Source organism: Rattus norvegicus, chromosome 2 (genome assembly GCF_036323735.1).
Source record: "Rattus norvegicus strain BN/NHsdMcwi chromosome 2, GRCr8, whole genome shotgun sequence".
Lineage (NCBI taxonomy): Eukaryota > Metazoa > Chordata > Mammalia > Rodentia > Muridae > Rattus > Rattus norvegicus.
Window position 1 is genome coordinate 15,174,568 of NC_086020.1, and position 22,934 is coordinate 15,197,501.

The 22,934-nt window shown below is 38.1% G+C and overlaps 1 long non-coding RNA gene across 1 annotated transcript in view; it reads right to left on the reverse strand.

The window, feature by feature from the left end:
* Positions 1 to 491: 491 nt before the first annotated feature.
* The window catches only part of LOC120100658 (uncharacterized), an 89,577-nt gene continuing 67,134 nt past the window's right edge, over positions 492 to 22,934 (reverse strand). Inside the window, exon 3 of the long non-coding RNA XR_005500463.2 lies at positions 492 to 3,507. This is a non-coding gene — a long non-coding RNA (uncharacterized LOC120100658). The remainder of the gene's footprint in view (positions 3,508 to 22,934) is intronic.

Here is a 22,934-nt window from a genome sequence, read left to right on the forward strand (position 1 = left end):
TACGTGTGTGTGTGTGTGTGTGTGTGTGTGTGTGTGTGTGTGTGTGTGTGTTCCTGTGTGTGTAAAGAAGAAATTTCTGTTGGATGTCTTCTTATGGTAGTCACTTCTTTATGTTTTTTGATACAGACTATAATTGAGAAAATAAATCTTGTCATTTCAACTAAACTGACTGGAAGGAAGACTCTCAGGAGGGAAAGGTATGCCACCACCTCATTCTAAAAGCAAACTTTCTAGATTTGAACTCAGAGATCTGCTTGCCTCAGTCTCCTGGAATTAAAGGCATGAATTACCTTGCCTACACCTAAGCTTTCATGGCCACTATGCCTCAAGGTCTGTATCAAAAGAGTGTGTTATCCCATATCAAGATCCAGGTCAGAAGCCTGTGACTTCCAGGTTCAAGATCTGGATCACAGGTGTGCCTTCCATTTTTGGACTTTAGGTCATTCCAGATGTAATTAGGGTGACAACCAGGAATAGCCATCACAGACCCCTAAAGCTGTATACCAAAAGAAAGTATTACACTTAATGGAAATTTAAAATATTTTTATATAGCTTCAACAAATTTATTTATTTCACCGTACAGTTTCATATAGCACATGCTATTGTATGCATTTGTACTTTTATTTATTTTGTCTATAGTATGTAGGTTTAGCTCAGCTGTAGAGAGAGTTCATTTTTGTATTACTTATGAGTGGAGTACAAAGTTTATTAGACAACTTGAGTACATTAACATGTAGCTACATTCTTTGCTACACAGCATCTTTTTCAAATATTTTGAGTTTGCAACTAAGTTGTTATTCATAGTCTAAAAAATTTATTTTCTGTGTACTCTTTTATGTTAGTCAACAAAAGGTATGAACAAGTATTTTGTTTAACTGAGAAGTAAAAGCTATATATAAAAGACAGCATAGTACATCTTTCCATCATGGATCTTGTCAAAGCCTGTCACATTGACCAATTTTCTCCTTAGGACACAATTTTGCCTTCTTGAAGGTTCTTTTTATCTCTGCTACAGAAACTCATTCTTTATTTTAACTCATAATGAAAAGGAAGATGTTCAGTCCCATTGTAAGCCAACAGTCTTCACATAAGCAAGTAATTATCTCAAAGACACAGTATCAAACAAAGAAAAAAACATTGTATAAAGGATTGTGCTGTGTTAGAAGGCAGGAGGCTAAAAGACCATACAGGCACAAATAAGGAACTTATCATTAGGACTGGAAAGTTACAAGGAGTCACACAAACTTCAGCTCACTCCTCTTCTCCTACTTGCATTCTGAGCTCCAAGATCTATAGGCAGAAATTTTGCCTAGATTTACCATAACACCACAACTCCTGGCACAAGGCTGCATCCCTATAACTCAAGTATCCAGGAAGCATAGGACACAAGTTAAAGCCTCCCCTTGAACCATAATGAAAGCTGTCTGTCAAAGAGATATGCTATAAACATGAACTAAATCAGTCCCATAAAGACAAGAATTACATGTTTCCTTCACGAGTGGAATGAAGGTCATGGGAAAGTGGCATGGAGTAAAAGAGCAGCTACTGGGGGTGTAGAAGGGACAAAAGGAGAGATGAGGGGCATAAGAAAATGCAGAAGAGATGTGAATGCAACATTTTTGTAAGAAAATATCATAATGAAATCTGTTACTTTGCACAACTGATCAACACCCAAAGATAATCACAAGAAAAATTCTAACTCAAACCTGAACCTCGTAGAAACAACGATAAAGATCACAGGTCATCATAGCATAACCCACTACCAGTCAAAAACATTAAAAGGACATGCTTTTCTTACATTGGGAACTGGCCTCCTATTACTGCCCTGCTAATAAGCATCTGATCTTTCTTTCAGTGAAAAAGAAGATAAAAGGAAAGAATCCTAAGTTTTACTTGCCTACAACAAACTATATTTGGAGTTTACACCTTAGACAATGACATCTTTCTCCTAAAAACCAAAGTGTAAACATTTAGGTGGTATTATTCATCAGTTCATTTCAAAATGAGTTTGAATTTATATTTATAGCACCATGCAAACACAAATATCAAGAAGCAAAAATAAGCACAATGCCTCAGAGTATTTCATTCCAAGACTCTGTGGAAACCTTTACAAGTGGGCAATAGAAACATCACACTGCCTGATTCAATTCATAATCCACAACTGAGAGCATATCTGAGGAGTGGGCAGAGAAGAAAACCTGCACATTTCTTGAGAAGTCTGCTTCATTTGGGAACGGAAAAAGGTGGAAATTTGAAAATCAAGTCTCAAAATGATATGGTTAACAGTGAAACGTGAATTAGTTTAATTGGGGTTATTTCTCCCTTGTTCATAGAGTTTCATAAATACCCCATTCAAAAAAATATAGACTTTCCCCAAAATACAAAGGTAAGCCCCGATCAATGACAATCAGAATTTATTACATTATTCCAAGATAGCTAGATGCCATATAGACTACGGGTGCCACAAGTCATTCTGAGGAGCTGATGACTATGCAACCACTAAGTGTTGAACTAAATATTCAAAATATAGGCTTTAGACTGTTGAGCTTTCCTTTCAGTTTTGGACAGAAGCATGTGCCTTGAGATATTAACATTGACATTAGAGGAGAAACTCTCGACTCTAGCCTCAGAGTAAACTGCCTGTCTTCAGTAAGTATTACTTGATTCATTGGAATTAAATAGTCTTACAAAGAATATAACCTTTCAATTTCATTATAGTAAGAAAGAAACAATTGATAACTCCTTCACAGATTTAGTTATGAGACCTAGCTCTAATTTTGAAATGAGATATACTAAGCAAAGTTTAAGTTAACTAGAAGGTTTCTAGTTAACTATATTTTTAGTTGTGACTCAAAAGAACGTGTTTCAACAAGATCTTCTCACACATATATTTCATGTGTTTTGCTCACGCCTGTGCTTCACTACCCTCCAGTTCTCAGCATCCCTCATCCTCTCAGTGTAACTCCACCCCAGTGTTTCCCCTTCTGCTTTCATTTTACATATATTCAACGTACACAAGAAAACATATGCCCTTTCTCCTCCCTACTATGCTGGTTTGCCCTGCGTCTCCATCTTATAAATATCATTTCCCATTTAGCTCCTCACATAGACCTTTTTAGCATTATTTTGCCAGATTTACCTAAAACAAATTTTTCATACACTACATGCTTTCTTTTTAAATCACTCTGTCTTGAAATGGTTGTTTTCAAACTAAATTTTCTAATAGGTATATTTCTGAAAAGTCCATATCCTTACTAAAACCAAAAGTTTTGAATTTTTCAAAATGTTTACAATATTAGTAAGAAGATTTGATGCAATAGAAATATAAGGGACTGTTCCCCTTTTAAAACTACTTAGAATAGATATCACAATTAGAGTGTCAACATAGGAAATTGTAAGAGAGATGTTACACAGAAAACCATGAAAGTTGGTAGTCAGTACATCTTTGCTCACCTACAGTCACTTCCTGGTTTTGAGAAACAGTTTCTGTCCACTGATTTTGAGTGCCTGGAATGAGAAACAAAAATGAATTAACCTACCAAGGAGAAAATACAATGAGGGACTAAACAAGGAAAAACTGTATTTTTTATGTCAACCTCTTTGCCAAAGAGTGGAGGAATGATCAGCTTTACTTACAGAGACTTCTATCAAGACGTTAGGAACTAGGCTTAGATGAAAGAAGACACCTTGTGTCTTGGAGGCCTCCCTGTGTGACTCTGGCTGTAAACGGCGCTCTAGTCTCGGCCTCAAATGTGAAAAAGCCTGTGCTGGACTAGGCAGCCTCAAGGGCCATGCTATAGTATCTTCCTCAGACTGTACTATTCAAAGAGCTTCTAGGTTGCCCACTGGCCAAGCAATCACTCTCATACTTGCTGGTACACTGGTTTAGCTTGAATGCTGCCACTTCCTATTTGTCTCCAACCTCTTGCCTTCCTATCTTGCTCTACACTGAAGAATGACCTCTGCATAGTCCCTGTCCTGGCTTCCTTGCCTGTTGGTTTCACCCATTGGTTTCTACTGGTTTTCAACAAGTGAGAGTGATCGATGGGAGGCAGGTGACCAGAGGTCAAGGTATTTTGCTTGAATCTTTCCTTATTTGGGGATGGGGAGGGGTGGGCTGTGCCTCTGCCTCTGGCATTAGTGTTTTCCTCTGTGACAACAACTCCTGCCAGGAGACTTAATGGATTCCAGATGTTAGTAATATCTGTCCACCTTCTCCTTACATTTGTGGAATAACTTGTTCATGCATTCATGTTTAGTTTTACAGGACCGAAGGTGGACAACTCACAGTTGCCTGTAACTAAAGCTCCAGGGAATCCAATGCTATTTTCTGATGCACATGTGCACACACACACAAACACACACACACAAACACACACACAAACACACACAGACACACACACAGACATACACACAAACACACACACAGACACACACACACAAACACACACACAAACACACACACAGGAACACACACACAAACACACACACAAACACACACAGACACACACACAGACATACACACAAACACACACACAGACACACACACAAACACACACACAGACACACACACAAACACACACACAAGCACACACACAGGAACACACATACACACAAACACACACACACACAAACACACACACACAAACACACACACAAACACACACACACACAAACACACACAAACACACCACACAGAAACACACATACACAAACACACCATACACAAACACAACACACAAACACATAAACATGCACAAACACACAGAAACACACCACACAGAAACACACACACACACACACAAACACACACACACACAAACACACACCACAGAGGAGAGACAGAGACAGAAAGAGGGAGGGAGAGGGAAAGGGAAAGGGACAGGCAAAAATATAATTAAAAATAAAATGAAAACAATTTAAAAGGTACGTTTGGACCTTACTCCGGATCAATAAAGAAATGATTCATAAACATTTCTTCTCTCCCGGTAAATTAGGTATCCTAAGAACTTTATACTATCTCTCAAAGCTATGTGTTCTATACACATGGGATATCTCTGATACAATATTTTCCTTTTCTCTCTTTTCTTTTTCTTTTTCTTTTTGGTGAATTGGATAGTGTAGAAATTTCTTCCAAAATTTTATTGAGATATATGAGTTAAGGTCTCATCTGAACACCCCATTCAAATGCATGTACTTTAATTAAAAGACTTTCATTACATCCTTTTTTGAATGGACTGGATGACACATAAAGCAGGGCTAGAGACAGCTCAGGCATCAAAGAGCTAGCTGTGCACATGTTCCGCCCCTGGCACACATGTAAACATCCACGGGTATTGGTGGGAAAACTTGGTGAGACAGAGCCAGGAGAATATCTAGAGTTCACTAAGCAGCCATTTTGAGATTCAGTGAACCTTGGGTCCCAATGATAGATTTATCTCTAAAAACAATGTGAGTAGCTCTTGAGGTACAATACCAAAGGTTTAATTCTGGCCTCCATGCTACCCACATGTGTGTGCACTCGTGCAAATACACACACACACATATACACACACACACCACTCATGTGCATGTGACCACCCATACAAACACAAGTATAAACACTGTACTGGCTGGTTAATGTGTTAAGTTGAAACAAGCTAGAGTCAACAGAGAAAAGAAGGTTTAGTTGAGAAAATGCCTCCTTAAGACCCAACTATAAGGCCTTTGTCAGTAATTCGTGGGGGAGCGTCCAGTGCATTTTGATTGGCGCCATCCTTGGGCTAGTGGTCCTGGGTTCTATAAGAAAGCAGGTTGAGCAAACCAAGGGAAACAAGCCAGTAAGCAGCACCCCTCCATGGCTTCTGCATCAGCTCTTGCCTCAAGGATCCTGCCTTGTGAGTTCCTGTCCTGACTTTCTTTGGTGATGAACAGCAGTGTGGAAGTATAAGGTGAATAAACCCTTCCCTCCACACCTTGTTTGTGGCCACAGCATTTCATTGAAGCAATAGAAATCCTCACTTAAACACACACACACATACACATGTACCTGCCCAACCACAAAAACACATACACACATACATATACTCATATATACATCAGACATACATATATACATACATATGCAGACTAGCCCACGTACCTTCACACCCATATGCATACGCATTGGCATATAAACAGACACATAGTTATGCACACACAGAGAGATAAATGTACACAAGCATACAGACATACAGATTCACACAATACACACAAAGAAATGTGGAGAAGTAGAAATAAATACCCAAAGTAGGCCTACTGTCTATATATTGCCAACACAATCCCCAGATAAGAAATTCCCAAGCAAGTTGGAAAAAATCAAGACAAAGACAAGGGAATATTTTGGAATTAATAAAATATACTTAAAAGTTGGTGACTTCCAAAGTATTATCAACTTCTTAGATATCAATTATACACCGAACTTACAAGTCAGCTCAAGCATAGTTACATAATTTTCAATAATTTGATTTTCTGTTGAGAAGGGCAATGTTTTAGCTGTTGTTTTTTTTAGTTTGATGGGAGTGACACAGCCACAGAAATGGCCTCCTATGGCATCAGTCACTGAAGAGTCAAGTGTGGCATTCCTCACACAGGGACAAGGGTTGGCTAGGTGAAGCGACATGATCTAGGGCTTCTACTATTTAAGATAAGTTTTAGGAATAATTTCAGATCTTTAGTGTCTGACAGGTACCTCTCATAAAGATCTGTCTGTTCTCCTTTCTCCTGACTTGGAAGACTATTGCTCCTAACTCTTGAGGCACAAATTCAACTCAGCAAATCAACCAAACCCTGTATGGTGGAGCCATTTTCAAATGGCAAGGACAATACAAACAAGCCACACAGCCTAAACATAAAGTTTAGAAAAGGTCATTAAGGTTGATGCGGTGAGCTGCTCTTAGAGGAGGCAGTGGTAGTACTGGTAATATGGAATGATAAATGCCCATCTGTGGAGCTTGTATATGTTTTTGCCTCTAGTATCATATTAGCAATAAATGTTTGGGGATTCAATGTTTAATTGCCTTTGTTATGGTGTAATTTTCTTTTTTTTGTGTTTGGCTGAGAGTAGTGACATCTTTGAGTAATATCTGTAGGACTTCCTCACTACACCCACCTTTGATGTGCACCAAAGATCTTGACTGAAAATCTTGACTTCTTTAATTTCAAAAACCAAAAGAAAAGTAAAACCCCATGTGACGTTTATGATATTTTGACACAACAAATGTATTATTGTTAAAAATGTGCTTTCTGGTAAGACCAGGTTTGTCTGAGTGAAAACAAGCTAGAGATGATCTACTAACGTGGTCTGAAATTGGTCTTACACAATAACACAACATACCTCTCAGGAACACGAACTTTCATTCAGTGGCTCAACCAAAATGCAGTTTGCGGGTTTGTAAACTTGGAACATGTTCACTTCCATCGATTACCCCCCAGTGATAAGACAGAATGTGACTTAAAGGGATTATATATTTTCTTTTGATGATTATTGTTTGTCTGGACTCAGCTAGATATGAAGAGAACCGTGACCTCTCTCTTCCTCCTTCCAGACCCAAGTTGCTAAAATTGTATGCCATGTGGGGGATGCTGTTCTGCACCTCGTGTAACACACATGCAGATAGCAGAATCCTATGCAGGAATAATGAAAGGGAGAAAAACCCTTCACAGGCAGTTAAAGGTTTGTTGATACTGCCATCGAGAAACTAGAGTTGCCTCAGAATGAAATAAAATCTCCGTGTATTGTGGCTCTTGGAAGAGATTGTGTGACTATGTCATTAGAAAACCCAATTTTTTTTAACTCTTTGAATCCTTTAACAAAATAACCCGAATTTTGGCACAGAGAACAGTGTGTCTTCTAAATACTAAAAAAATTTCTCTCAGATGTTTTGGATGGCTCTCTGCCTCTCATTCGCTGGCAGACCACTCTCCTATCAGTGTGTGCAGAAGGTCAATAAAGCCCCCGAAGCCGTGCTACGGAGCGCCTGTGTGAGAAAACCTGCTGTTGTTGCGGTAAATGCAGTGTCCACAAATTCATTAGGAATGCATTTGTTCCTGGAAGTGCTAGCTATTCCAGTAACTGGCTGCCGCCAATGTTTTTAACCATATTCTCCACATTTGTGCAGATGTTTCAGGGCAGAAAAAACAGTTTTCTGTGCTTACTGCCTGCATCCATTTGTAGTTTGTTACTTAATCAGCTCATTTTACCTTCCATCCACTTTAAAAGGGCAGCCTGGGACAGCATAGTTATGTTTGGAGCCCTTTTATTAGATTTATGGTAAAAGGGGGCTCTCTGGATGAAGGAAAACTTAATCAACACATTCAGATCTAAAGAAAATAAGTACAACACTGGGAGGAGCTTAAATGTTACAGTAACCATAAAAAGTAGAAAAAAAAAACAGCTTCTGATTCATAGTGGAGAAATCATACTTTGTGACACCACTAAAACATTAGGAAGAATTTTGCTGAGTATTTTTCTCTATTCAAGAGATGAAGATATCTCTCTCTCTCTCTCTCTCTCTCTCTCTCTCTCTCTCTCTCTCTCTCTCCCTCTCTTCCTCTCCTGGCTTGACACAATAAAAAAAAAGAAAAAAAAAAGAAAAAAAAGAGATGAAGAGACATACTCAACATATTTATCCTTTTTGAGCAACACCTTGGAAGCTCACATTTCCCAATGTCCATAATCCTAATACTATTTGCAAATGATGAAGTTAAATTATAGAAAGGAAAAGAAATCCATGTGCTAACATAGCCTAGATTTTACAAGCACATACATCACATAAAAAGTGTGCATGTTTGTCTCTTTACCACTGAGAGTCAAAAACACTAGACAAAAAATGGAATCACTGTGTTTTCCTTCTAAAACAGCACTGGTCTGCTTTTCTTAAAGCAATGTCACTTTAAGAGGGTGACAATGCTGGACTTCCTGTGATAACAGTAGCTGACACAACATGGCCTCGGCCTCCTTGTAACTTACATGTCCAAGCTCGGGAGAAGTGCAAGGTACTTCTCTCATGAATGGAACACATCTGTCCAGGAAATACACTTCCCTGTGCCAAATGCTTTTAGTGTATCTGCCCCCTGAGTGCCCTATCAGGCTACAGTTCCCTGTCAGCAAGTACCTTGTAATTCCTTTCCTTTTATGTTGATGAAAGTCTTGATCTATTATGCCAATATTGCATACTTTCCACGCTCTCTCAGAAACTATTATTCAGTAATGTGCCTAGGAGATCACATTCTGTTACTTAGACAACCAACCTCAGTTAAGAGCATCAGTCTTTTCAGGGAAATAGAAGCTGAATTAAGGCTTTGGTCTGTGGCTCAAGCACCATTCTGGGAGAGGAAAGGCACAACAACAAAACAAAGAGAGATCCAAGTTAGATTGGGCAGTATAGATGCTTTCAGTGGGAGACCAGAGCGGTGAAGCAAGTGTGCATGTGACAGTCTGGTGTGTATGTCACACTGCAGACTGGTGGATTAGGACCATATCCAGTGTATTAGAGTTGGGATGAGTCAGACAGAAATGGAAATCCCCCTGGGTTCTACTTATGGTCGAAGTAAGAACAGAGCCCCAGAATAAAACCCAGGCTGCCTCCATCCTCATTCTTGAGAAACCTGCCAGTTCGCAGGTGGTCATTATGTTTCCCTTTGCTCAGACATGCTGAAATGCACCATGGCCTCTGTGAAGAGGATATTGAAGTGTTAAGTCCATTGCTTTTTGTTTCAGCACAACCAGAAAAGGGTCACAAGGGGGACTTTAGAGGAAGTCTAAGCTATACTGATGTTTATTCAGACTATAGAATTGGACAAAATGAACTAGACTTAGGAGGGTTGTAATCAGTAGATCATTTTTCCCCCATCACAAATGGCTTTTCAAATAATTTCTGGGTGAATCAAAAGAACGTTAAGATTCCAATTAGGATTTCTTAAGTGACTAACATATACTAAGCCCCACTGTGGGTATGAAGGTTGAATTAGAAGTAATAGCTAACACATGAGACACAATGTAATCTGTGATAGGAAATACTTTAAGTGTTTTTAAAAACTGTGGTAGCATATGTCTAAAATATCAGAACTTAGAATATACAGGATCAAGAGTTTAAAGAAATATTTTATGATAAATCAGGTTTGGACCACAGGAGATCCTGTCTTAGAAAAAGGAAAAAAAAGAAGAGAAAACCAAGTACTTTAATCTTTACAATGACATAGAGGGAGGCAGTATGTTTCTATCAATTTTAACAAGTCAGCAAACCGCTGCAGAGAGACTGGAAAATTGTTCTGAACTACAGGTAGTAGAACAGTGATCCAAACAAGGCTGCATGGCTCCAGGTTGACACTTTCAATTTGTGATCACTCCTCCAGTGATCAAAAACCATAGGAGAAACACTGTTGATTAGATCACCACTGAGGTCAAAACCCAATCTGGACAAAACCAAGAAGATCTCTCTCCACATCTGAATCCCCGTCTTGGTTTAGGAAGCCCTCAGAACACTGCCGTGTTTCTGAAATCTTGTTGTTCAGGCGATACAAGGTAAAATACATTCCTCTGTACATGGCTCCTCTTTCATTGAACTAGTTTACCATTTGTTCTAAAACAACCCAGTAAAAATAAAACTAAAACCTCACAGTCCAAATTCCCTGAGTTGACACCTCAGGTCATTAGTCTTGAGTAAACCACAACTTTAAAGGCAGGATAACATTCTATCAGCATCTCTTTTCTGGGGGGAAAAAAAAAGAAGACACACTGCAGAAAGTCTCATTACAGTAAAACTCCAAAACAGTTGCAAAGGTTTCCTGGTGTGGTCCTCTGTGGGTGTTCTCAATGAATAATACAGGATTTGCTACAGACCTTTTAGCCCCCATATCCCAGGAACCTTGAGAGGACGGTTTTAAATCCCATGGTATAGAGAGAATTCAGATTTCCAACTCCATATTCATATGATTGTTTAATATTTATTGACAAGCACTATTTGTTAGAGGCCCAAGTTGGCCAAACATTTGAAGTAATTTCCCAGAGCAGAAACTCTAGCTTATAAAAATAACTGCAAACAAGGTTTAAGCGATGCTCTTAAGTAATCAGCCATCTAAGGAAATGTTGGAGCTGGTGTGCTATTTTAGACCAGGAGCATACAAAAGTTTCCGATACAGTTTATTAAGAGACAAAGTCGTGGGCGGATAAGTCTTCCATGTTCTTCTCCAGGTAGATGAAGCAGATAGAAAAGCACTCTATCTAAAATGTGTCGCTGTAGCAATGATTTAATTATTTAGTCGGACTTGTAAGTCAAGCTCTCAAACTTTCTTTGATTTAAAAAAAATAGACTTATAGGTCCATGCCTTTTGCAGTAGGAAAAATAAACAAGTGAAAATCTAGTCACCACCGCCATCATGAAAAAAGACACAGTCCATTTGTTTTTTAAAAGTAATTCTAATTATATTGTACATTTAATGTGCTAGGAGTAAATGTGTACTTGCTTGACACAATTATGGAATTTTCACTATACAGAGCAGTTACCATACCCAAAGAAATTATCAGAGCAGTGCATAGCAAAACCACGGGCACAGATCTCAGCGAAGTCACAGCTTAGGAGGAAAAATACAATTCATAAAGAGTAACTCACGCATCAGATAAACTGATTCTTAGCTGCGTTAATTCCAACTGTTTATGGAAAGAATTCTAAAGAGGGAATCAGCACATGTTCTGAGACACAGTAGTTTCTGGACAGATTCATCTAAGATCGACATTAGGTGATGGGTAGATAGAAGCTGGAGAACTAGAAGTAAGTTTCAGGTAAGAGAAGACGAGGTCATGGCATGTACATCAGAGAACACAACCAGAAGGTCAACAACGAGACATGGCAGTGTAGAGAAAGTCATGGTGAGGATGATCTCAAAGAAGTGCAGCATGCCTTGAAAACTGAGGAGAAAAGTGAGTCAAGCATAAAAATGAGAAGCTAACATTATTTTCTTAATAAGATTTTAAAAAGCATTTGAAGAGGGTACTTCTGTCATCAAAACCGTTCATTTATACAAACATATCAGGTTGATGAGTGATATAGAAGTGTCACTGGAAAATAGAAAGTCTTGTCAGTGAATGTATGCACAAGCATTTTTTAAATAAGGAATGGACTTACAGATGTTATAATGTCAAGTAGAACAGGAGGCAGAAGTTTTGAGAGTCACTGTTGATAAATATGTCATCTCATTATATTTCAGATATGTGATAAAATTGTCTTTTACAACTTTACATGTTTAGTGAATCAAAGGAACATCCTGAGGGGAAATGAATGGTACAGAAAGGGGGTGGGACTTAATATTAAACATCGGACGTTTCTGTATAAATCAGACTTTTGAGCCTACCTTCTGACTGCCTTTAAATAGAACATCTTCACGCGTGTGTGTTTGTAGCCTGACATCAGGAAAGTAGATGCACCGCATATGACAGGACTATTACTAAATATATTCTCCGGGGTTCTGGTTACAGATCAAAGTGCTACTTGGGTAAACAGGAGCTTTCTAGATGAAGGTGCTACTCTTCTTGCTTAGATGTGCTCTTCTGAAGGTGACACTTCCTGCAGTGCGAGTGTTCCACTGATAACATTACCACATTCTGATGGCCCTCACATGGGTTGAAGGACAGGGCCTTAATGTCAAGGTGGACAAGACCTATGGGCCTCAAAGATGAAGACACAGAGAGTGGAGCACTGTGCTGTGCTTCTCTTCAACGGCCCCAGCAAAGCCCAACACCACTATGACTTTTAAGTGTTGAGGCTTCTGAGTGACTGACAGTCACGCTGCTCAGTCTTGTTCTTGGATTCCACACTGAGGTGGTAGAAACTCCAGAGGTTCTTTCCAGAGTGAATAATTCCATTTTAGTCACATTACTCACAAATTCAACTAATAGGAGGTAAGATAACTTTTCCTTTAGAATCATTGGTTTCAGGAATTCAGTTGTTTGTTTACTTGTTTGCTTTTGGTTTTGAAAGTACTAGGAACTCAACTGTAGGCCTCATGCATACTAGGCAAGTACTCTAATTTTGAGTTATATTTTCAGCCCTGTTAACGAATATAAAAGTGTTTTATACTATGATGTACATCATGATTTTACATATGCATGCATCATAAACTGGCTGAATCAGACTACGTAACCTAGAAATAGCTCATGTACATTTTATGTCGCAAAAGAAACAAGCTCACCTCACAGAAGTTTCGCATGCATATTAGTACCAACTATAATCACCACAACAAAGACGTATAACGTTGTCTCTTGAACTTTTTTCTCAAGTCTTACGAAAGATTCAGGTCCTGTGTCTAACATTTTCCCAGTCCCCTCCAATTCTAGAGTTTGATAATTGCCTAAAACTTGCTGTTTTATGAAAATAGTCACTTATATAAACAGTGGACATAGAAGAATTGTATAAAGTGAAATAAGCCACAACCAGTTAAAGGCTGCATGATTTTATTTAAAATGCAGACTTCAAAAGTGTGTCTTGTTTTTCATGTGTGTGCTACTCTTCTATTTATATATGTGTGTGCATGAATGTGGAGTACAAAAATTAATGGTATCTTTATTGACCCCTCTCCATTATATTTATTGAGACAGAATTTTCTAGAGTGCCTCAGGGATCCTGTCTTTGTTTTGGACAGCCAGTTAATTGAGTGGTTCAGCTGTTACATAGGTTTTGAAGATTCAAACTCTTGTTTCTCATACTTTACCCACAGATACCCTCTCAGCCTCAGAATATTTGACAGCTACCAAAATGGCTACTTACACAGCTATTTGTCAAAAGGCAAAATTATATTCTTTTTATTTTCCCTCTGGCTCTCTGTAGGAGCTAATTACTATTTCCCAATATGTCCTCTAAATAACAGAGGTGATGATTTCACTGTTTTGTTTCTTGGGAATGTATCCTCGAGTACTTGCCACTATGAGCAGTGTGATAGGCCCCGAGACCTTACTGGTATTATGAAGACAGCTTTAACTTCAGTACTTTATTGGGTACAGTACGAAACATATGTCTTTTTGAAAATTAATGACTCTGGGAAGATATTTCATCTATTGGATGTCAATGAAGCTCTGAAGCACTGTAGAATCCTTATAAAGTCACAAAATGTTTTTGTAAAGATTACATATTCGAATGATTTTGGTACCTTTCAGTCAGCCTTTTCCTTTTCAGTTTTTCAGCTCAAGCTATGTTTATTGGAGACTCTGGGACAGAACTCTACCACAACACTACCTTCCCAGTCCTAGCCAAACTTGTAAGGTTTCATTTATTTACTCTTAGAAGTCATCAGAAAATTGATATTTTCCCATTCTCTCATAAAAATACGGAACAGAAATATTGCAATCCACTTAAGAGTTAAAGCTATCCAGTCACCTATCGTTTGCTGTGGCAGATACTCATATCTAGTATACAATCAATTGAGAAGGTGCCCACAACTTCTATGATTACTTTAGTATGCAAGCACTCTTTCTTCAAGCAGAAAATTCCTCTAAAGACTCATATAATTGTGTGATATACTTGTCAGCTCAGGCAAAAATTTACTCTTTTGCCATTACTCTTTCTATGAAATCTGGACCTTCTTCCTCCTGGTGGGTTGCTTATATGTGTTCCCTGGGTCCATTTTCACTTATGTTTGTCCATACATACAGATCCTGGAGAATTATAGCTGCAACTGTTGAGTTATTTTAGGCTAATTAGAAAGTGACTGCACTGTTCTCCTGCCACTGCTTATTAATAAAGTATGCAAGATTTGCATTCTGGACTCCTTCACCAGAGCATAGGCATATATTATAGTTCCAGCTACTTTCAGGTTCAAATATGTATTGTGATGATGATTGATGATGATGATAATGATGGTGGTGGTGGTGGTGATGATGATGGTGGTGATGATAAAAGATGCATATATACACAATTATTGGTTTTTGAAATTGTAGCATCTGCTAAATAAAAAGTATTTCATACACAAGTTAATTATTTTTTGTTTTTTTTTTTTTGCCAAAAAAACTAAATTTCTTGCAAATAGAGCTTAAACGTCAGGGGCCTAACTTAACAAGGACCCTTAACTTACTGTATTATGTGTAATTTCTATCCTACATTTTGAACAACATTTTTCAAATTACAAAAGGCCCCGTGAAACCTTAGGAAACTTCTGCCAGTAATCCGGCCTTGTCAGTGACTCGAACATGTTATATTGAATATGGGAGCTAAGGTACACAATGACTTATGTTCTTCCTGGTTTGTTCTCACTCCTCATTCTACATGAGAGCAGAAGACAAGGGATGGACAGGAAGAAGAAATTGTTTCTCTAGTTAACAGATTTAATCACTCTTAACTGCAGAAATCACTCTCACATGAAAATTCATTGATGGTTCATGCCTGGGATAAAGTTCCCTGACACAAACAATTATTATTTCTAGATGACACAGATGAATCCTTAAAAATGATTCCACCCTTGTTTCATAAGCCCCCACTATGCCAAATAACCCTTATAAAGATGTACATATACTATAGTTCACCCTCCTGCTGAAAGGAGATTTACTGAACATTGTCTTTGTACAGTTTCTGTGCTAGATAGTTTACCCCTCTTTCCTCAACAACAAGACAAACTATTATTTTAGATTAACACACAAAAACAAAAACAAACCTCATGTATTAATTGTAGTTCTAAATAGTAGAACTAAATAAATACACGCCTGTATTGCTTGTCACATAGAGTTAGAAAATATGAAAAGTATAGGGATTCCAAAATTTTCAGACAACCTATTGTTTGCTGTAATTGCAGTGAAAACACTCAGCTTAACATTATCAGCTGCCAAGTAACTTTTCCAAAGATTTTGCTGATAACATTTTCAATAAATTAGATATTAATTTTTAACCTTTTATAGCTCAAGTCACAGAAATGTGTCAAGGCTCACTGATGCTGTTTACAGCCTCATGGCTCATAGTAGTTACTGCTCAAAAATACTTCTCCATAGAAGGAATGAATGAGTGAGTGAGTTTATCCTATCTTCCCTAAACCCAATCCTTGGAAAATGGTCATATATTGGTTATGCATACTTATAGGTGTGCAGAGTTTACTTCACCATACAATCTGCTAAGGACAGTTATTTATTTCTATCTATATAAATCTTTTTTTGCTAACTAGAGCAACAGTTGCTGCTTCCTGCTAAATATTTATGTTCTGCACTAATTCTAGAGGGATAAGGCTTGAGACTGAACCTCTCCCTAAGAAGAGGAGATGGTAAGATAGAAAGGTCTCAGCCACACATTTCACCTTGTTTCTTGTGAGACTGCTGACTATATCGTGACAACTATAGTGATTTTGACTTGACTTCAGAATAACTAATAATAATTTCTACTATGTTACAAAAGATGAAACCCTTTCTTCATGAAGGAATCTACCAATAATTTAGGTATTTGTATTTCCCCTTGTATTCTGAATATTTTGTCCCAAGTAAATTGAGAATAATTTTATCTGAAGTTTAAAAGTTGGGAAAACAGGATCTGTCCCAGAAAATCAGTTCTAGATTTAAACATTTTTTAAATTCCTTTTAGAAATAAATGATCAATTATCACACTTGTCTGGATTGAGCAATAAAACCTTTAAAACTTATTTAATAAAATCAATCATCTACTTTTTAAAATTTGAACAAATGAAGCAATAATTTTACTTATTTTCTTACGAAACAGAGACAGCTATTAGAATGAAATTGTAAAATCTACTTGGTATTATGGGTATTTTAATCCTGTCTCTCTTAATTTTTAATACAATTGCTATCATTTTAAGTGAATTTTGAAATATACTTCTACTACCAAAATGTAATATCTATGCCATCATACTTTATATTTTCAGCAAATTTATATTATCATTAATATTTTAACTAAAATATAAGCAAATGTGTAAATTTCCTTTCAGAGATTCAGCCTGTCTCTTAGTGAGGTGAAGAGGAAAAGCCTTTAAACTTTACCATAATTTCCTTTCTGTCCTCATTGGGTCATGAATTCTCTTCTCTGTGATTCTACAGCAGTGAGTTTCTAGAATAGAGGAGACACTAGATCCTTCTCTCACTAAGGTTTACCAAGCTTCAACATTATAAAATATCGAGTTGAGACTCCTGATTCCAGCTTTTGTGTAGACTGCATTGTCTTTAATTTCACAAGGTTAAAAGATAGTGTGGTTTTTTTATAAATTGTAGTAGTAGGCAGGAGTGAAAACTGCCACTATTTTAAAATTTTTGCCTCATAAGGGCTGCATCCAAGCTATTCTCTATTCAAGTATAAAAATCAACCCCCACTGAACACACAAAGTGAAAGTTTAGAGTTTATTTTCATATTTTATCATTAACCAAACTGATAAACATATAAATTCTGCAGTTGCCTTACTGTTTGGTAACCCTGAAGAAGGGGAACCCAAGAGAATCCTCAGAAGAATAAGAGAGATATGTTGACAAGATGTGGTATTCAGTGTGACCAAGTTTATTATCCTCAGTAGCGTTAGCTTTATCAGAAGCTCAGGAAAGCAAGAAAACAGCAGTAGCAACAGAAGTAAAACATGACTCCTTTTTACACACACAGGATACTGTACAAAACAACTTGTTAGTAATAAAGTACCCAGAGTTCTGTTTCTAGGTAGGGCTCCATGCTCGAAAACAGGAGGTTGCCAGGAATTGTGCTTGGAAACCAACTGAGAACACTAAATGGCTTTCCAGTGGTATGAGCAGGGTTTCCCACCTCATGACAAGCATGGCTTTGAAAGAGAGGAAGTTTAGTTTGCCCTTCAAGAAAAGTGATTTACAGGAGGAGGGGCACATTCTACTCTAAAAGGATAGGAGAACCTTGCCTGAGGCAGTGTTGTGACATTGCCAGGGAAGATGATTGTGAAATATTGAGTGCATGTTTTTGTGGTGATGTCTGAAAGTACTGGCCACTGCGGTGGTGTCTTCCTATCCCCCATGTCTATTTCTGGATCCACATGCTTATAATTACTAATGAAAACACAACTCTGAGAGGAGAGGTGAATTCTCCTTCAGTTCTTTTATATCCATTGACAGATGGTTTCTGGCGAAAGTTTCTAAATAATTCTTTCCTACTTTCTGTAAGAGAATATAATTCTGTTTTCTACTTGAATGAATGATGTTCTAAAGGTGATTAACTTTTTGTATTATAGTCTACCTGCGTGTTGCTCTCATCTTGGGCATCTATCAAGGACTGTCTCTAACTCCTAAAGTGTGTGTTGCAAATAATCAGCCGACAAAATCACAGTAACTAAGGGAAATCAGGACAAGTCTAATAGTAGCCAAGCTCTAAATAGGACTTTACATAAAAATAGAAAATGTGACTCAGAATACAGTACTAGTTCTTCTTAGAGATGTGTTCCCAACCATCAGAGTCAGCGTGGGCTGTGCCACTGCGAAGTGTGGCCTGACAGGCCTCACAGGAAGAGGAAAAGGGGCTTCACTCCCAGACTGTCCTGTGAACTATCATTTCACAGTATAACACGCTTGTAGGATATACAGAAATGTCTGCCTACTCATTCCATAGCAAGCTTTCAGTAGGCCTTACACTAGAAGCAAAGCCTTTCTGTTCTAGTGACATTTTAAATTCACAAAACATATCTTAGGTAAACAAGTGTCTGGCTTTTATTATTTATTAGCTGAATGATCATGATATCAAATAAATACACTAGGGATTTCTGTTGTGACCCACCATACACCAAGGACAGAAAAGACTGAGTATCTGAGCATGGAAAGGACAGGTGACATAATTATACCCCAACAATCTGCAGGAACATTTGAGAAACTCCAAATGGATTCTAGTCTCCCAGTAGCCCACAGGACTGAAATGTCTTAGTTGGCTTAAGTTACACATCAGGGGTATAAAACTTTGTACATACTTTTTTCATAATTCTAGCTATTTTGCTTTCACATACTTTTTTTCATCCTGGTTGTACTTGACACACAGTCCGATCCAGTGGATTTTTAGAAAGTTTATAGTAAGGAGAGGTCTACTGGGAGGGAACAAGAAAAACATTATAATAATCCCTGAGGTGCATTAACAAGAGAACTGGACCCACATCGGCTTGTGGGTGGCTTTTTTGTAATTGTGATTGTCTTGGAGGACTGAAACCCCTCCTCTCACTTCTCAGCCTTGAACTAATGGCAGGTGTTCGAAGTCCAGTTGCACAGTAAGTTCCTGTAAACAAAACTACTTATTTATAGACAGCTTCTCAGTACTGTTTCCATGAGCTCAGTCAGAATGCAACCAGGGTCACAAATCAACTGCAAAGAAAAATACATCCTATATTTGAATTGTCACAATTACAAGTTCATAAAGATAATGAACCTTTTGGAGTAACTCAGGATTAGGAGTGAACACAGGCTTAGAGAAACACAGAAACAAGCCCATGAGCTCCTGCTTTTAGAGCAAAACAAAATAGGGCTGACATCACGGAAATCTGCCAGCAGACTTAATCAAAATGTAATGTGCTTACTTCTCCTTTCTGGTCTTTCTTTTTTCTATATAATGTTCATGGGAACCAGCACTGGGAAGGGGGGAACATCAGTATTCACACATACTATGAAGTGAAAAGTTAAATCATTAAATATTCAAGGTTTCCCACAAATCTTTGCCCTTTGAAAATATTAGATGAAAAAGTAAAGTAACAATACCAATGTTAAGGCCTTTTAATACATATTGTATATAAATCAGTATTCTGTAACTCTTCTCACAATTCTTTTTGTTCAGATTTTGCATATATTTTCGAAGATAAAGTCTTCAATAGTTTTAACATATATTTAAGTTAAATAAGCTAGCACCTTGGCTTTTTTTTATTTATTCTTGTTTTGTTTGTTCATTTTCGTTTTATTCTTGGGCTTTTGGTTTTGATTTTCGTTTTTTGTCTTTTTTGTTTGTTTACCTAAGAGAGAAAGAAGGCATGGATTTGAATTGGTCTGGGAAGTGGGAAAGATTTGAGAGAAGATGAGGGAGAAGAAACTGATCAGAATGTATTGTATAAAAAATCCTTTCTTTTCAATAAAATTTAAAAGCAGAAAGCACATAGGCATTTGAATAGATGAACAACGTAGCAATTTAAAAATAGTTTTATTAATTTTTAGAGAATTTAATACAATGGATTTCAATCATATTATTACTCCTTCCTTAACTTCTCCCCCACCTACCCACTCACCCAAATTTATGTTCGCTCTCTCCCTCCCTCCCTTCCTTCCTTCTGTCCTTCATCTCATCCTTTCCACCTCAATCAGTAATACTACTTCACACTGACTCTCAAAATCTTGACTACATTCAAGAGTTAACATGATTACTTGAAAACATTCACTTTAAGAAATTGTGTTTCAGGAACAAGCTAAAATTAAAGCTTTGCTAAAGCTGGGATATATTTCTCGCTTGTAGCAAACAATAGGCAGCTGTTTACATTCATATTAAATGAATCTATAATACATGAAATCAATCAGAATATGATACACGAAATAAGTACAAAAATCCGAGGAGGGAGGCGTGAACCCTTAGCCAAGTGATCCATGGAGATCTATGGTGCTGCCTGATCTTAATAGATTTCCATTAGGCAATGGCTCAAAATGGGGCATTTTTGAGCAGAAAGTGCTAAGAGGAAGTAGCAGGAGGAGGGGATAGGAAGATGAATACCACACAGTGCTAAAGGAAAATGCAGGATGTGAACAAGTGCCGTGAAGGACACAGATTCCACTTGAGTAAGTGGAGAAATTTTCAGAGAAAGCAGATTGTCGTTACTTTTAAAAGGCATGTCAGATAGTCTGTGGAAAGTCATCTCAAGTTTGCTGGAGTGTAGCTCTATTTACCTTTCATTTTAAAATTTTAAATGCACATTAAATGAAAGATGGCCACTGGCATCTCTATAGATGCTACAAATACACACCCAATTGCTTTATATTTAATATATTAAAATCTTGTTTACACGTCTGCTTGTTATAGTTTAACACTGACCCGTATTAAATTGTAATCTCAATGAGAAAAGGCAACTTATTCCTGTCACCCATATAGCTAGTGTCTAGTAAGCGTTTTTGCAAGCTAGTATTTCTTACATGGTTGATGAAGGGGAAGAGAAACAGCCGGAAATCTGGGTAACTTGTGCTAAGGTGCGAATATGCTGGCTACAAGTATCAGGAAGAGTCCCATACATGCGATCCTACCACCCTTGGGCAGGAAGGCGGGAGGCTTGCCACACATTTGAGATAGGTTTTAAATATTCTAAACAAGAGCAAGGGTTAGTTAGCAGTTTGAGTAGAGGAGCAACAAGCTGTTGCCAGCCATCTCTAAAGTATTCGTCTCTCATAGGTTATTTTTTATTAAAAACTGATTTATGTTTTCCTTTAAAAAATAGGGGTGGGAGTTTGGATAATTAAAATCGTGCGTTATAAATGTAGTAATTTGAGGTTGCTTACTAGTGTAGAAATCTGATCGAGCTGTCTGATAGGGAAAGACCCTACGTTTAAAATAGTTTGAGCACACTACTTTGTTTTTGTTTTAAAGCACACCGACTCTCTCATTTGTGTTGCTGCTGTTAACTCTGGGGTTAAAGGAAAGCCAACTAAAGCCATAAGCAAAGAATATCTTTGTCCTCCTGTGTGAAGACTGCTCACCAGGTGGGGACACTGGAGAAAGATGAGAACTACCGGAAAACAAAGACATCTTGGCTGATGCGCCCCATCCCCCGCTCTACCCTTCATTTAGGACAGCAGTTATGTCCCGCTGTGGGGCATATCACTAATTCATTCTGTAGAAGCTCCGTTCCACTTAGCCCTAGCTAACTTTCTTTCAGCTCCAGAGACACCTACTTCTAGGGGTGCCAGCTCTGCGCCTTAGTTGTTTCCTTATTTCTCCACTTAAGTCTTTCACACTTCTTTCAATAATCTCTCGTCTCTTTATGAGAGACACAGCCAGAATACAGCAAATACATAGGCGAATGCCAGCAGCAAACCACTGAACTGAGAACGGGACCCCCGTTGAAGGAATCAGAGAAAGGACTGGAAGAGCTTGAAGGGGCTCAAGACCCCATATGAACAACAATGCCAAGCAACCAGAGCTTCCAGGGACTAAGCCACTACCCAAAGACTATACATGGACTGACACTGAGCTCCAACCCCATAGGTAACCATGAATAGCCTAGTAAGAGCACCAGTGGAAGGGGAAGCCCTCGGTCCTGCCAAGACTGAACCCCCAGTGAACGGGATTGTTGGGGGGAGGGTGGTAATGGGGGGAGGATGGGGAGGGTAAGCCCATAAAGAAGGGGAGGAGGAGGGGTTAGGGGGATGTTGGCGCAGAAACCGGGAAGGGGAATAACAATCGAAATGTAAATAAGAAATACTCAAGTTAATAAAGATGGAAAAAAAAGATTCAATTGTATTTTCTGCCTTAACTAACTGTCATGACTTTACAACATTTGAGCTTGATACAAGAGCGAGAACTTGAAATACAGAAAAAGTGCTGGCCAACCATTTTAATAGTGAATCTGCCTTCTTTTGTCTTGACAAATTATTTGGACAAAAACAAACAAAAAACCAACAAAAACAGTAGCTCTCCTTTTGTTATAGAAAAGAGACACAGCAGAACCACAGAGTTAAACAACTACTAACACAGGCGGAGGAGCAAGGGCTCTCTGGCTAGTAAGTGGTCAGAACTCCCATTCTGGACCTGCAGCAAACAACTAGGTAAGAAAATAGCCCTAAAATGTTTAAATGGCAGCATTTATCCATGTGCTTACATGTTCATTTCCTACAGGAAAGTGGCATCTGTTGTCAGAGGCCTAAGAGCTGAGTCAATTACCAGGAGCAAAACATTGTCACCCACTGGTGTGCTGGTTTCCACCTGGATTTAAGTGAGTACAGCTAGCAAGCAACCTGATAACCATAGCAGGGATTGACTCTA